This window comes from Poecilia reticulata, chromosome 16, assembly GCF_904066995.2.
Source record: "Poecilia reticulata chromosome 16, P_reticulata-male-v2, whole genome shotgun sequence".
Classification (NCBI taxonomy): Eukaryota; Metazoa; Chordata; class Actinopteri; order Cyprinodontiformes; family Poeciliidae; genus Poecilia; species Poecilia reticulata.
Window position 1 is genome coordinate 22,666,649 of NC_088845.1, and position 14,894 is coordinate 22,681,542.

The 14,894-nt window shown below is 37.4% G+C and overlaps 1 long non-coding RNA gene across 3 annotated transcripts in view; it reads left to right on the forward strand.

Annotated features, from left to right (window-relative positions):
- Window positions 1-14,894, forward strand: part of LOC103478381 (uncharacterized) — a 117,098-nt gene that overhangs the window by 59,695 nt on the left and 42,509 nt on the right. The gene's annotated exons all lie outside the window — the stretch shown is intronic.

Below are 14,894 nucleotides of genomic sequence, written 5' to 3' on the forward strand. Positions count from 1 at the left end.
GTTTCCTGGTCTCATGTGGTAATTAGTTGTTAAAGTGAAGTATGAAAAAAACATCAAAATGTTTTTTAATATGTTGCCTATTATTTAGCAGCATTTATTAAGGTAAGGGCTGATAATAAACGCTGATGGCCTTTAATGAGAACATGTTTTTATGGATGAGAACTGAAGACTGTGAAATATTTCAAGATGATGAGCACTGATTAACACTAGAAGTGATAACACTCTTCATTTAATCACACTGACATGAGACGGGATCGCTAACTGTTGCTAGGTGCCCTTTGCAAACTGTTCTAACTTTAACAGTTTTGAAATGGTACCAGCAACATTGTGTGGGTTGTTTGCACTTTGAGACTGGAAATAGTTACCTAGTAATGTTATGAACCTGCTTCTCACAGTTAAAAGGGAGGGGATAAAACAATTTTGCAGAGATGGTGAAGCTTTGCAGATGCATAGAGCCAAAATTTATTCTTGTTTCCGTCCCCGCCCCCCCACCCCCCACCCAATTGTTATGGATCTGTATGAACATCACTGACAATAGATTTTATAAACTTTAATTATTTTTTGCAATAAAAAATTCCTGATAGTTCAGTTAAAAAAAAGGGGAAAAAAATAAAATAAATAAAACTTTGTGCCAAAAAGTACAAAATAATCATGTTTTTTTTTTTAAACATCTGCATGTTTTTAGAGTCGGTTGTGTATAGGGGATTTCCTGCTTTGGTTGGAAGATTCAGAAGGGAACTTATCATACATGAGCTGCCTCAGAGGTTCTCGTGCTGGTAAACAACACCTGATGGTCTATTTGCTGTTGGTAATTCAGCAGTATAGCATTCTGTACCCCTGGGGATCTTGCAAGACAGCTGTCCTAGCTTCCTTTTGAGAGGGTTGTTTGTCATCAATGAGAGCAAATAGTTTGGTACCTTATGTTTGATAATTTGACAATGGGTTTGAAAGTCAACAGACTTGTAAAATGAACAATACTTGTGTATAAAAATGTCAAAGTATACAAGATTATGATTTGGTTTGAATTGTGTTAAAGAGATAATGCGTAGCCCAATAAAATACATATTAATTGTGGTATTTTGATCTGCTGAGCATGCTGTTAAAAAATGTTAAAATCAAGGCATAGTCTATGTAAACCTATGAAGTCCTTTTGTGAAGTTGGAATATGAATAAGAAAGAAGTTGCATATAAAGTATATGTCCTACTCAGTTTTATTAAACACTTTCTATATATTGTGAATTGCAATAAATGTTTCATTTGTCTTTTTTTTTTTTTTACCCATGCCTTATCTTTGGTATTTTACTAATACTATGTGAAGAAAATGGTTGCCCACATGTACAAGGGTATATTTGCTTTACTTAAACTGCATTTTAGGATGGTATGCTAATTGTGTAGTTGACTTGATGAAATCCAGCCTGCATCCAAAATTAAAGTATTGATGTACTAAAGATACATTACATTTCTAAGACCTTTAACCGTTGTGGATTTTATGTGTGCATGTGTGTAGAAATTATTGTGTTGAGCAGGTGTATGTTAAGTTTGTTCACTTGGGGGTGCATGGGTGTTACAGTGGCAAGAATGGTGGAAGACTCATAGAGCCTGGAACGTGGTGGGCAGGCACCAGCTCACCACTGGAACTTGGCAGGGAGGATGCATAACCACCCTGCCTGGTCAACTAGCCCCAGGTGGGTCAAGAGGGATGGGCCTCCACCAGAGCCCTTTGCGGCCCCTGAGCCCCACAATGTTGGGAGCCCACTACTCTGGACGAGCATCCAGACAAAAGGTTGCTGCCCCCTGCTACCTCTCAAAAGCTGCTGTCAGAGATTCCCATAACCCTAGCTAACACTGAACTAGCATAGGAACTGAGCCCTTCGAGCCCAGCCCCTCCATCCCAGAGTGTTTGCATGTATTGTCCAAAAAAAGGTTTGATGAGGCTATGATTAACTATTAATATATGCTGAAGGCAATTATTAACAAAAAGTTACTTAAGTAAATTAAACTATTTACTGTCCACCTTTGCAGACACCATGTGAAAACAATGACAGCATAAAAATACAGCTATGAAAAATACATCTGAAAGGAGATTTATTTATTTATTTATTTTTAAAAGTAAGTCATTAAAACACAGAATAACAATTGCCTTCTGTATCAAGTGTTGCTTTTGAAAGTCACTCAAAACATCTCTCAACATGGCTCGTGTGTATAATATGGAGGGACTGGCATGGGATTACAGTGTGTATTTGCGCATATATGATCACGTTTTTGTTTATATTGTGGTTGTCTGGATCTGGCTGGGGTGACAGATGTTCATAGCAGCAACAAGCACAGCCCCAGTGTTCAAATTAGATCACTGGTGTGAGTATTTTTGTGTGTAGGTAGCATGTTCATACATGCGCAAGTCAGACAAGTTGTCAGTCACCCGGTATTGTTTTATAATGTGGGTTAGGTTTGCGTATTTAAAGGATGAAGGAATGCTTTGGTAGACGTAGGCAAACATTTTCTTCCATCCTGTCTCTATTTTTTGTTGGAGCTCCAGAGCTCCTCCAGTCTGTCTCTGTCCACCTTGTTGCCTGCCTTCTCATGCTGAAGTGAAATAAATTCTTCTACTGACGCATACATACAGAATACACCTACTCAACATCATGAATGCATTCATATACACACCACAAGCTTGTTGATGCTGTCTGAGGATGCAGATAAACACACAACCCACACATAGGCAGACAAACAAGGAAGTGCTGGTTTGGACGTTATGCAAAATCATAAACTCCTGTAAAGAAAAACCCATGAGAAACACACACACGCACGCACGCACGCACGCACGCACACACACACACGCACACACCCACACACACACACACACACACACACACACACACACACACACATCCTTAGATGTCAAGTGATTAGTTACACAATTAGAACCATGAGTTCTATTGAAAAGCAGAAGTTCCAGCTGTTCATACGTTTAAAGGGGGGAGAAATGAAACTTGTGAAACTACTGCTTTATATGTTGAGATCTTTTACATTTTGTTGCCTTTTATGAGAAAAATGCTAAAAGACATCAATAGTATAACACCGTCAACATATAAATGTTTTATTAAATGACTTTAAATGGTGCACAGTTTTAATGATATTCACTCCAATCTGAACTGAAAATGTGAAGGAGACCTTTGGACTTGTGTTGAACTCACAAGATCTTGTCTGTGAAGCAGGCTAACCATTAGTTAAGTTTTCGAAATGACTGCAATTGTGGGCTGCAGTCTACTCCATGAACACAATCAAAGGCAAGCAATTACAAGACCTTGGTCGCCAGCCCCCAGGGGTTTGAACCTTTGACTAGGAGACGTGCATACACACTTACATATTATGCTGGCATTCACCCACACATTTCCTGTGTGTTTCATGTAAGACAACCACTCTTCCTTCTCCTCAGATTTGGAGAGGAAGTGTGGGCCTAATGACTTTTCCTATGCGTCACAGACACTGCAAGTGGGAGGCAAACAGTCACGCTGCACATGTGTGCATGTGAGACCTTCGGCATTTCTGCACGTTTGTAAAAATAAAAACAACCTGACATGTTCTGCAAAGTATTGCGATCCAATTTGTCAGCGGCTTTTGGAACGTTTATGTGTCCATTTCTGAAAAAGCTTCTCGTGACGTTTGTTGAAGTTTTGCAAAGAAAGCTCTGCATGTGTAGATGTGTTTGCAGCACTACAGGTATGTGTGAACTGTCTGTCTTTGTAAGTGCTTCTCGCTTGTTTCTCGTAAACAGAGCTTGCCACAGAGATTTCTCAGATTTTTTTTTTTTTTTTTTTTTTTATTGATGAAATACTCATAACCTCAGTGTAATTTCTAATCAATATTTTATCTCTTGGGAGAATTCAGGTGAATCAAGTGGAAATTGTAGTTACTCTGTTATTTTTAAGCTTATCGGGCAAATGTCAATATGAAAAGTTTGTGGTTTTTTATTATTATTATAGTAATAATAATTGATAAATTGATAGTACTGATGCAAAGAAATTAGTTTGCAGTGTCAGTATGTTTAAATGTATAACACCTTTACTTTGATGATGCACTGCTAACTCTTATGTTTATTTGAGGATACTGACAACTCTAATAAATTAGAGTAGGTTCCTTGTAGTAGATTTGGTCTTTGATGTTCATTTAGTGGTGATATCTTGGGGTTTATTTTTCTTCAATTGGTGCGTGCAACAGAAAAAAAAACTGAGGGCAAAATAACAGTGCATACATTGTCTGTAGGAAATGTAGATGGAGTTAGATGCCATGGAGATACATACGTTATGATGGTGTGACAAAGCAGCTAGTAGCACAAAATAATACCTCTTGTCCACATCAACTTTTTGCTTTCCGCTTTGTTCGGGGCCGATACTAAAATTTAAATGGTTAAACCCAGCTGCCCTCCTATCATTGGAATTAAATTAGTTCACTGAAAACTTCCTATAATAAGCTGATCAAATATACCATTGCTCCTTGCTTGTAAACACATATAGCTCAAAATTATCAAGTAAATAGTTAAGCCTGCAGCAGATGAGAATATGCAAAGCTTTTTGTGCTGATTAAGGAAGAACAACAAATTAATACCAAATGCAGTCATCTGAATACGTCAAACTAGACTCTACTGGGTTTTCTATAATTCTGTTGTTGCTATTTTAACAAAAATAAGTACAGAACAGTACAAAATATATTGGCTTGCATCACAGCACGCGTTATAATGGTTTATGCCCTTTCATGTCGGAAATAAGGCAGCACAGCTAGTTGCTGTAACCTTGGAAAGTTCATGTGAGGCTACAGTAAACTGTTTTTCTCTAACCAAGTACCCATTCAAACAACCAAGGTAGGCTCTTTGCTGTGAAAATGGGAATGCTAAAGCATTTTTTTGTCCTGTGGAGCACAAGAAAATGTATTTTAGTGGAACCAAGGTCTTTGCTGAGCCATTCTCTGAATTCATCACTTCTCTTCTTTTACCATTGCTCTCTTGTGCAAACACTATGAAGTATACTTCATCTTAGGCTTTTCACCACTCACTCACCTTTCCCTCATCTGTTTTCTCTCTCACAATCATGCTTCCTCCTCCTTATTTTATCCTCGTCTCGTCTGTCTGTTACACTTGTTCACATTTCAGTCTATGTAAACAACCATCAAATTTGACCATTTTTTAAAATTTGTATCTTTCATTTTATTGATTGCCATCATTAATACCTATAATAAAGTATTTATTATATATTTTTTTGCAATTTCTTAAAACTTTTCAGGGTCTGAAGCTGGCGTAGGTTGCCTACAAAACCCAATCTGAGAAGGACCGGCAGCGGTCCTAAATGTTTTCCACTTGTCAATAATAATCTCCCAGTAGATTGACTGCCCTTTTTTTAATGGCCTCTCAACCTTTTGCAGGTAGTTGACCATTATCAGTTACCTCACTAAGGTAATTTCTCATCTTGGTAGTGTGTTAACACACACCAGCATGCTGCTTGAAGCCGGAGTACCCAGAGAGAACGCACGCATGCACAGGGAGAACATGTAAACTCCATGCAGAAAGATCCTGGGCTGGGATTTGAACCCAGGACCTTCTTGCTTCAAGGAAGCAATGCTACCAGCTGTGCAGCCCTGTAGCTATTTTATATTGCCATTTAATAATTGCCAAACAAAGGGCTGCAAATGAAAAAAAAACGAGATATAGAAATTATAAATGGTACATAAAAGAGGGATATTTCATTTGAACAAATATTATGTACAGTAAAGGTAGTGGGATTTATATATATATATATATATATATATATATATATATATATATATTTTCCACGATTACTTGGCTGGTTGTTTTAGCTCTCCATAGTCTTGCCTTTTAGCTTCACATCAGCAGCAGAGGTTGCTGTTGCCTTCGAGCTGAGTTCAGCTGAGGTCAGACAGATAGTGTTTACAGCACTGAGGATATACAGAGGTGCCAACCAAAGTAACTTGGAGGGATCATATCTAACAATTGTCTAATGTTTTTTCACTTATACTTCTTATTCTTTCTTCTTTTTACACATGCACATAGAAAAAAATTCCAATTATATGTAACTTGTAAACAGTAATCTATGTGGGAATACATGACAGTAATTGAATGTTGGTTTAATGTAGCATTTAAGTGGGACACGGATTTGCTGTAAGTATGATCAGTCTGTGTCTTTGATTCTGTGAGATTACTGTAATTTTTTTTTAATTTCTCATAAATTAGATCTTAGTGAACTTCCAGTCAGACAAATAACAGACAAATAGGTTGAGCTGGAGGAGCAGAGAGGCAAAGGTATACTGAAGCGAAAACACTGAATTATGAGGCAGGAAGCCAACATTTTCCCAGACCTTTTTTTTTCTATTTTTTTTGGAGTCTGATCCAACAATTTAGCAGCTTCCTCTGAGGGGCTAATAATACAACAGAGCCATTGTGTAATGCGTAGTTTCCCCCGCTTGATTTAGAAAAAGACAAGGCGCTGTGTAGTTAGTCTGAGTCTTTGCTCCCATCTGATTGAAATGTCACATGGCTACATAATAATATAAGCCTGCTACAACCCAATGCATCAGAAAATAAGTTTCCAGATTTCATGTTCATTAAAGGCTGTTTTTTTTGTTTGTTTTGTGTCCATGTTAAAAAAAAAATCTTATTTTTGGTCACTTCATGAATAAATTCCATGCAAAAGTAAGTTATGTGCAGAACAGAACCACTGACAAAATTTTGCAGATGAACAACATGCATGCAAAAATACATTACATTGAAGATGATGTGGAAGCAATGTGAGCATTTCTTTAAAGGATTTCTTTATTTGACATTAATATGTCAAATAAAGCAAGAAGTTCTAAAATTACATTTGATTATTTTGATTTTAGATAAAAGCTCTGCTCTCAATCCTATCAAAACTTTAAAGCTGAAAAGGCTTGTGTGAGCAAGGCAGCATACAAACATGACTCAGTTTACACTGGTTCTGTCAGGAGGAATTGAGACAAAATTCCAAATATTGTGAGAAGCTTGTGGATAGATATCAAAAACATTTGACCTAAGTCATATGGAACCAAATATTAATACAGTGTTTTGAAACTTTTGACTTTGAAGAAAGTATGTAAGTATGTACGGGTAAGGAAACATCTGGCCTCAAATGTAGGTGTGAGTGTTGCTCCCTTCATCCCAATGCATACCCACCATTCAAAACGATGTACATCTAAATTGATGCACTTCTTTGTAGGCATGACTTGATTTTTATTATCATTACATTTAGATTCACCATACATGGGGAGATAAGAATCATCGTGACATTTGCGCAACATTTTGAAATGGCCGACTTTTCACCGATAAATTAGGAACATTGTGACTGAGTAGATGAGGAGAGCTGGGATTTACCTTCATTTTCTTTCTTCTTTTTTTTTTTTTTTGCAAAGCATCCCAACTGGACTCAGACGGCATCATGGATGAAAGGTTGATGGCCCAATTTTTAGGAGTGCACATAAGCATGCTTGTGCTCAATTTCTTTGGATGCTGATTTTAACACATGTAGATATGAATGCGCAATGGACCTTACCACAGGGGCCGCGTTTCATTGGCTAATGCCCATTTTACGTCACAGCGCAGCTACCACGTGCGTCGCAGTCTCACAAACACAAGCTACAGTAGAAAACACATGCTAATGTACATTGTGGACTAGCAGACCGGCAGAAAGTTTCTGCGTCAGGACTCGAAAAAGAATGTTTCTCCACCGTCAGTGGGGTATCTGCACAGGCGATGTCAGGTATCCTGATCGTATTTGTGGAACTAAAATTCACAGATTTCCAAAATCTGAAATGGAAAGCCTTGCTTGGATCAGAGCTTGTGGACGACCGCATCGTAGGTTCAATAAGAACAAAGGAGTGTCTGCTGGTGTAAGTATTATTGCTTTGCTTTCTTTGTATTTAGTGAATGAAAAAAAGAAAGTCAATAATAAACGCATCCATTATGAAAACCTTTTAGCCAAGTACAGCATAATGGCAGGACCTATACAACTTCTACACCTTGAAGCCTGTCTGTTAGTCTTAGGTTAGCTGAACAGATCAATATGCAATGTGTACCGTATCTGACATACATTAAAGATTTTATTTTATCTGAAAAGGCTTTTTACTAAACTGTAATTGTGTTAGCCACGCTAGCATCAGGCCTAGGGACACTCAAACATTTGCCAACAACAGAAGTCATTGGTTTCAAAAATAACCCTCTAAACCATGAATGTCCGACTTACCCAGCCTTGCAAGAACAATAGGCATCAGTGATCTTGTCCACGGCTATATTTATGCTGAGGGTGTGAGAATCTGCTGTTTTCCTCATGGACCGGTAGCATTTAGCTGCGACGCGCACAATGTTGGAGGCATCGCGTGGCTAAAACACCTTGATGTCGTCCAAAAAAGATGACATGAACTTGTTGGTTCCCTTGTCCATTGTCGTGGCTGATATTTTGTGAAAATCCGGCAGAAGTGCTAATCAAGTCAGAAATACTCTGCAGAGAGTCAGTCGAAATGAAAGACGCCATGTTTACATAGAAACTAAGCACCGTGAGGCTTTGTTTGTGAGACATGCAGCCACGTGGGATTTTAGAGGGCGTTTCTGGGCGGAGCTTGGTAAGGTCCATGATCTTACATTAAGTGCTTTTTTTTGTGCTATTATTATTATTATTATTATTATTATTATTATTATTATTATTTATTTTATTATTACTATTCCATAAACTTAATTAAATGAGCTGTCTGCAGTGTGTATCCATTAAACTTTGGATTTAATTAGTTATTTATTAAAGCTGTATTCATCCATCCACCAATCCAGCCATCCATCATCGTTTCATCCGTCCGTCTGTATATCACCAGATAGATTTAGTTTTTTTTTAATTATACGTCCATTATTTTCCTCTAAAATCACAAATAATCACATGAGGCTTTATCCTGCTTTCATTACTTTAGTTTACAAAAAAAAAAAAAAACACACAAACAAACCTTTATAATGTTTAACAATTCCCCAAAAGGTTGATCAGGGCCAGACTAAGCATCTGTTTTGCATATTTTTCAGATTATGGTAATCTAAAAGTGCAATGTGCACCTTGTGTGTCCGGTGGGATAAAGCTGTTTTTTTTAATTTTTTTTATTAGAAACTGTTTTGCAGGGGCAAACCGTCCCACACACATTCAGAGCCTGAGCATGAAATTAAATTACCTGTTAAGATGGATGCTTTTTGTAGTGCAGCTGACACATCGTATCAAAGAATATGAATGATGTTGCAAATGTAATATCAGTCTTGCTTTCAGCGTTCACCTTCTATCTGTGCTGTACCCGTCTCCCATTAATTATACTGACTGTCTTATGGTGTTTTGTTAAATTTTTAAACACATAAAATTGACTTATTTTTCATGATTTCTTGACATCTGCTTAAGATCAGAACACTGGCAAATTGAGATAACAGATATTAATATAAACTTGAAAAAAAAAAAATTCCCTTTAATGAGTAAAAGTATGAAACGCTGTTACCTAGACAGCAACACATTAGTGAGACAAAGCACCGTATATTCCAGCTTACCCTTCATCATCTATGCAGGCAAAGGACATGCTTGTCTGTCTTCATTGACTAGCTTGCATACATTTCTTTGTGTATTTGGGGTTTTTCATTCATCCATATCCTTTTATTGAGCTTCAGGCCTCTCTTTTTGTCTCAAAGTTTGACTGAACATGCATCCATCAGAAAGTATGATTTTTTTTTTTTTTGTGTGTGTGTGTCCATGGGTGAAATGACCACTGGGTTTCCTGCTGTGAGGACCACATGCTCGATTCCATCCTTCTCTGGGTCTTTTCCTCAAGTGCTCCTCTTTTCCCTACTTGGCTGCTCTACCTTGACGAGGCATGTTGTCCTGTCTCTCTAGCCTGCCATCTCATCTTGTGGTGAATGGTCAGTTTATTTATGCTTTTCCATACTTGTTTTTTTGGGAATATATTAGGGCTCCTGCAACTGAGACTTAGATTTTATGGCAAGAAAATATTATATAAAAACAACTTAACTTGAAATATTTTAACTGCTATATTAATCTGGAGATAAGCGTCTTTAATGGACTTTTAGGGCCAGGTGCTCTTGGTAAATAGGTAAGTGGATTTTCTACAAAAACATAGCAGAAGTCAACAAATCTGTGTACATACAAATAAATCCAGAGATCTACATTAAAATTGTACATCCCGAATCATCATCATCATACACTATAAATGTGAGACATCTTATTTGACACACCCCCTTTAAATACTCAAATAGATGTAAACACCCCCTGCATGACTGATTTTTTTTTTTTTTTCACAGCTAAGCGTAATTTCTACAGGAAGAAAGAACTTACAGCTGAACACATGGAAAACCAATGCAATCGGACAAGAAGTAATGTTTAATCTGCAATTAATTTTTTTTTTTTCCTGATTCTTTGACTCTTATTTTAGTGCAAAAATAACTCAAATAAAATTATTATTTTAAATTCAGATATAAGTGGGGGGAAAAGAACTGAAGAGAAAAACTTTGAATTTCCAAAGGCACACATGGAGCCAAAATGACTGATTTGGAACGTTGGCCTGGATTTATTTAAACTAATAGCTCTCGAATATAATATTCTTTAGCGCTAAGGGAAAGTACAAGAGTCTTTAAAATACCCTTGTTTGCTGAAGGCATGTCGTAATTGTTTGATTGTGTAGAGTTGAGACAGATTGACTCAATCTGCTGTATTGTCATGACATCCCAGTTGTGCTTATAAAATATGAATAGGTTTACACATTACACCTGGAACTGTCCCTAGCAAACAACATACAATTTTCTAATATGTCTTGATAAGAAACTCACCATGTCTTGAACCAAAACATATATATACCAAGAGACTGACATCCACAAGTCTGAAAAAGGCTTTAACGTCATTTCGCAGGCAAAACAGTGTCAGCCATTATCCACAAAATGAGGAAAATATCGAACAGTGGATAACCTTTTCCAGAAGATCACAAAATAACGTTAAATCTGCTCTCGATCAGAATTCCTGAAGAAGAACGTCCACTTATCAGTTGACTACTTTAAGCTCAACCACACTTGGACTATGCACCAAATAAATGTTGAAGCTGCCCAGTAAGACTTCAGGGATAAATCCAGTGCAGATCATCTTAAACATGTCCTATAAATAGACTTTAGTAGAATTGGTGATATATAAATAAACTTGCCTTGCTCATTCTCAAGGGTGGTACAAGTAATTATTAGATTTAGAGGTCTACTATTATCATTATTATTTGTTAGATAAGAACAAGTTGGATTAGACAACTTTGTTTCTTAGTCATAATCAGTTGAAAAGTAATTTTGTATTTACAGTGGCACTACTATGAAATAACTAGCATTGTTACTGGATCTTTTAGTTTAGTTTTGTTTTACCATCTTCCTTCATTATTATTCTTTTAAGATTTATGATTTCTTTGTAACATCTCATCTTCCACTGCCTCCATTTCTTATCACTTTATCCTGACAAAGTGGTCACAAACCCCTTAAACATGACAAAGATAAAGTCCACCCAGTACAACCGAAATAAGATCTTACACCTCTCAGCCTTGTCGTAAAAAAATCACTTGTGTGTTCTCTAAACTTTCCTCCAGACTCTCTTGAAAGGGCAGACACTAAAACTCCCCCAGCTGTCTGCTCTCTCTTCTTAGACAACCAAGCCAGCTGTCTGCCCTCCACGTTTGACCTTATTTTGATGAACACCATTGTGTGTTTATTTATGTTCCTATATGTGTGTGTAAGTGCTTTCAAAAACGTGCATGAATATATATATATATATATATATATTTTTTTTTATATATGTGTGTCTGTGTGTGTGTATAATATGTCATTGGGCTTTTTTTGCAACCTTTGGCCTTTTGATGACTGCAGGCTAGATCTATTGGCCATGCGTCTCTCTTGCTCTCGTCTCCCTATTTTTTCGCCACCGTTTCCTGACCGATAGCCTGTCAGCAGGAAGAGCACTCACTCTTTATTTGTGCACACCGAGGGGTCGATGTCTGAGTGCCACTGAGGAAGGCGGGGAAGGGAAGCGTGTTTGAGTGTGTTTTTGGAAAAGGAGGCCATAAAGGACAACACTGTCCAGACTTTTCAAAAATAACAACGCATATAGCTGTACTTATAAGTATGCATAACTGTGTCGCTGGGAAGTCTATCTGCTAATTATTTAGTCAGGCTTTGACCTTTAACCTTCTCCTCTAACCTCCTGTATCCTGCTGAACTGAAGAGATAGACATGCATTCATACATATGCACATCCACATAGGCTCCCTACGCCCCCGTACACGCATGCACACACACGTGCACACACACACATAGAGACCCCCAGGGGAACTGGGGCTGTGCGTTTTTGTGAGTTTCTTTAACTTTAGCAGTTCAGAGAAGGAAAAACATGAGCAGACTTTCAAGGAATGTTTTTAGACATGATCAAAAATATTTCAGCTAGAACACCAGTTCAGCGTGAGAGGCAAACATTCAGATTTATTACAGCCTATATTCCAATACATACTCCCCACGTACCTGACCTACTTCTATATTTGACAGCTGTTAAAACAGAAAGGGGGTGAAAAAAAAGCATGTAAACACAAAGAATGTCAAATATGCATGACGGTACTGGTCTTGATAACTACTGACTACAAAAATATTCACTACTTTCTTAATTTAATAAGATTGCTTGTTCTTGCATGAGAACAACGGATTTTGCCACCTGAGTGAAACATCTGCATGTCCTCCAGAAGTGGTGCTCTTCAGGGCTTTTCTGATTAATGCCATCCCAAGGCAAAGTCTGTTTGCTCAGATAGAAAGGCATCTCTTCATAGGCCTGCAGGTTTTCAGATGATTGATTTGAGAAGAGTTCAGCAAGGGTTTTGTGACCTACCGCTGCTTTGAACTTCTCCATAACATTTTTTTCTGATCTACTAGGCATGATTCCAGGTCTCCACAATGTTTTTTTTTTGAATTCATGTTCTCTCACTACATATAGGGCTTTCACAGAACAGTTGTAATTACACTAAAATCAAATTTAACAGCGTGTAACACCGTTTAATAATGAAACGACTTCTGAATGGATTTGGCTGCTTTAATTTCTATGTAGGAGAATCCGAGTGCAGGAGCTGAACAAAAATGCACACAACAAACAGTCCAGACAAGGATTGTAAAACCATGTGTCTTTTTGTCACTTGCTGACAATGTCCTACTTTGTGTTGATCCATCACATGAAATCACAATAAAATACAAAGTCGGAAATAAGAAAATATAGTTTTGTAGGTGCAGTTTGGTGTTGAATTTAACCTATTTTATGCACTTGTTACATGTAAAATATGTTGTGACATTTGTTATTTGTAACACCTCATCTATGGGCGATTCTCTCAAACTGTATTAAGATTATTGGTCTTAGGTTATCATTCCCATGTTAACTATTGAAAAGAAAGATCAAAATAAAATGCACAGGGAAAAAAAAAAATTCAGGCACAGTGGACTTTGTTTTACCAGTCTACCCACAATGTACAGCAATAAAGCTCACTCAGCAAAACCCCAATGCAGCAGTACAGAAAATGAAATAAAAACAATACAGTGAAGTGGAACTCGGTGAAATCACTTGAAAGCACAAGCTGAGTTATGGGCAGCTTTGAGTTTAGCCAGAGGGTGGAAACTTTGCTTTTAACTGCTTGGCCAGGGTGACTAGGTGCTTGTGTGTGATATTTGTTTTGGCAGGACTGGAGCTGGTGCGAGAACACGATGAGCTTATGTGGATGTTAACAGATGTCTGTGTATATAAGCCAAATAAGCCCCTATGCTCACTTAGATTTTCCCTATATTCAAGTTTAGGGTAGCAGATACGGTTAAATAAATCATGTCATGGATTTCTTCTTCTTCTTCTTTCCTGACTAAGATGGTTGTGTTTCTTTTTTAGTCTGCTTTGTCTCATCTGTGTTGAAGTCTGAAGAAACACTGGCTGTACAAGGATGTGAAACCTAAAATTTAAGGCTAGCAAGAAAAGCAAGATTTTTTTTGCATCATTATTAGAAGAAAAAATACATTATTTTTTACAAACGCAAATTCAAATTTACATTTGTGTTGGTATTTCACTCTCTTTACTCCAACACCACTGAATTTAAACAAAACTATGCAATTAACCAAGCATGGTTATGTTAAAAACAGTTTCCCAAATTTTAAGCATCTCACTAAAAATTTGTCAATCTGACATCTGAAGAAGGAAAGAGTATGGCCTAACTGCAAAGCTACCAAGACATAGTTATGCAGGGAAATGGACAAGCAAGGCAAAGAAAGCATCAGAGTTGCAACTCTGGAGGAGCTGCAATGATCTATATTTTGGGTGGAAAAATTGACAGTGCACTCTACAAAACTGTCCTTTTATGGGAAAACTAGTAAAAATAAAGTTTTGGGAACTAAAACCGAAAACATTTGCACTTTCCTATAAGTCATGTGAGAGATGGTATGTGGAGGAAAGTGGAATCCAAGGAGGCAGAATAGCAACCTGAAGTTGGCTCCCCCAGCTTCAAATTATGCACGATTGGTGTTAAATGTTTGTGCAGCAAAGATTTTTATTTGTACCGCTATCATTTTAAAGATATGAATATATGTTTCCAGAAGTCATCAGAGGTCTGCCACCCACACTTACAAAATCAAGTAAACTCGATGTCAGTCAACTGTGCTGAAAATGTTTTTGCTGCATAAACCAGCACAAACATAGCTCAAAAACTTCACCTTGTCTGAACATACCAGACTCTGCATGCAGCTGTGTGCGTGTTCAGTGTCACATAACACCTAACCCGACCCGGGCGGCTTTTCACCTTTAGAAAGAG